Source organism: Hevea brasiliensis, chromosome 12, assembly GCF_030052815.1.
Source record: "Hevea brasiliensis isolate MT/VB/25A 57/8 chromosome 12, ASM3005281v1, whole genome shotgun sequence".
NCBI lineage: Eukaryota > Viridiplantae > Streptophyta > Magnoliopsida > Malpighiales > Euphorbiaceae > Hevea > Hevea brasiliensis.
Genome location: NC_079504.1, coordinates 95,291,805 through 95,294,867, shown reverse-complemented (window position 1 = coordinate 95,294,867; position 3,063 = coordinate 95,291,805).

The following is a 3,063-nucleotide window of genomic DNA, read 5'->3' as shown; positions in this document are numbered from 1 at the left end:
TGATTCAAATCTGAATTTTTTAAAGTTGTTTGAATGTGATTCAAATCTAAATTTTTAAATTTGTTTGAATGTGATTCAAATCTGAATTTTTAAATTTGTTTGAATCATATTCAAATATGGATTTTTAAGTTGAATATGAGATATTCAATTTAATTTATGTATGTTTTATTTAATTGTTAAATAGTGATATGCATGATGGATGATCATGGACTATAAAAGACCAATGTGATTGGATTTATTTCTTTTATGTTTCTTTGGGATTATAAATTAATTAATTTATTTTAATTTATTTTGGGCATGTATTATTAAGGTTGTAATAATTTTGGGTTGTAATTTCATTTATTTAAGTTCTTGTAAATTCGCCTTGGTATGCCAAGGATTACTATGTAATTAGATTGCAAAAAGATCAAGGAGGTCAAGAGCATTGGTGGGACCAGTAGGAGGAATTCAAGATCAAGTGTTGATTATGTACTCCTTCAGCAACTCTTGTAAAATGAATGAATGAAATGCACCTAGAAATGCCCTGATTCAATTCTTGGTAGCAATTGAATCCCTTAGAAAGTCCTTGATCATACCATATTTACTGTTTATCCATGGATGAATGAGATGTATGAGAATGTAAGCAAGTATATGATATATGCATGCTAAATGGATAATGTGCAAAGTGAGACCTTAATAGTAATTAGGATGACCATAAAATCTTCCAAACAAATGATTAAGTTGAAAATGCTATAATTAAAGTAATTATAACATGGGCCCTCCATTGAGGCAATTATTTTAAGAAATTTTAAATACTTGTATAAGATGCAATTAATTTAAGAGATTTTCTTAAGAATAATTATTAAGCATGAGATATTGTAAATATGTAAATAGTTTGGTAGCTAATATTGGATGTACCTGAGGACATTAAAATTACTTGCATAATTACTGGCTCAATGGGATCAACTTAACTAATGCAAGATAAGTCAATAATGGATGTACCTGAGATTTTGAGCATTAGGGGCTAGGTAAAGGATTGAACCTCACATGAGATGTTATGGGCAAGGAGTTGCTCACTTATAGTTTATTGTAATTCTAATAATGGATGTATCTGAGGATGATCAATAGAATTATAAGAATTCAATCACCCACTAAAAATCCATCCAACTAGGATTTTCGTTTTCTACTTTGGAAGTGTAGGATTTGCTAAGTTAGTGGAAGGACCAATTTGATTAAAAGACCATAATCATTTTGGTTAATTACTTGATACATTTACTAATTAATCTGGTTATTTTCTGCAGGTAATTTTCTGATAATAATGAGCACAGAACAACCACCACCATCCAATATCCTTACAAGCATACTTGATTGCAATAGGTTGACAGGACCTAATCTCTCTGATTGGCTAAGCAATTTGAAACTTGTCCTGAACCTTGAACATATAGGATATGTTATAGACTCAAATGTTCCTGGTCCCTCACCTCCAGAGGCCACCCAAGAGGAACATGAAACTTTGGACAAGTGGAAGGAGCATGATATGAGAGCTAAGTGTTACATGCTTGCTTCCATGAGTAATGAGTTACAGAAGTAGAATGAGAACATGCAGAGTGCGAGTGAGATCCTCCTTCACCTATAAGAGTTATATGGTGAGCACAGCAGGAATGCTAGGCATGAGATATCTAGGCAGCTATTCCGCATGAGGATGTCTGAGGGACAAAATGTTGGGGATCATGTCCACAAGATGATTCGGGTGATTGAGTAGCTGGAACGTCTTGACTTTAACATTGACTTCCAACTACAGACGGATTTGATCCTTCAGTCCCTTCCTGAGTCTTTTGGGAATTTCGTGACAAATTTCCATATGACTAAACAGGAATGCACCTTGGCTGGTTTACTCAACATGCTGGTTATTGCCTAAAAGAATATGCCAGGCAATAAAAGAAAAGAGGTAGCTTTGATTGCATCTTATTCTGTTGGAAAGTCCAACAAGAAAAAGGGCAATAAGAAAAAGAAACCTCAGATTCTTGGTCCTTCCAAGAAAATAGCTTAACAGAAAGGGAAGACTAAAGCTGATGGAAGCAAAGGAAAGTGTTTCCACTGCCAGAAGGATGGGCACTGGAAAAGGAACTGCCCAGAGTATCTTGCTTCTCTGAAGGACAAGAAGGATAAACCTTCAGTAGGTATGTCCATATCTTGTTATTTAGATTTTGATGATACTCATAGTTTGTCTAAGCCTGGGTTTTAGATACTGGTGCCAGTTCTCACATTTCTTATGATATGCAGGAACTAGCAAATAGTAGCAGCTTGGGTTCTCGAGATGTTAGACTGCAGATTGGCAATGGCTCAACTGTTGAAGCTTTAGCCATAGGATCTAAATCTTTTTACATGTTTGGACATATTTTGTGTTTGGATAATATTTTATGTATACCTGATGCTTTTAAGAATATCATTTATATATCTAGTTTGACTAGAAAGGGGTATGAATTTCAATTTACAGATGATGTTTGCAATATTTATTTTGGAAATAAATATGTTGGTTCGGGTTATATGAATGACGGTTTTTATTATTTGGATAATAATGACAAACACAAAATGAATGCAAGTAATCTAAATGAATGCAATGCTAAGGTGAAAACCAACTCAAGTTGAAAATATATTTGGCACTTAAGGTTATGTCATGTTACAGAAGATAGGATTGCAAAATTGGAGAAAATGGGGATTCTATCCTCATTATGCTTTGAGCCTACTCCAACTTGTGAATCTTGCCTTCAAGGCAAAATGACTAGGTCACCCTTTGTTGGACAAGGGCTAAGGGCTGAAAATATTTTGGAGCTAATACATAGTGATGTATGTGGTCCATTTAAAGAAATGGCTAGAGGCGGTTTTACCTTTATTGATGATAAATCAAGGTTTGGGTATTTACATTTGATGAAATACAAACATGAATCCTTTGAAAAGTTTAAAGAATTTAAATTTGAATTAGAAAATCAAATAGGAAAGAGTATTAAAGCTCTTCGATCAGATCGTGGAGGTAAATATTTGAGTACTGAATTTGATGAATACTTGAGAGAGCACGGCATTGTT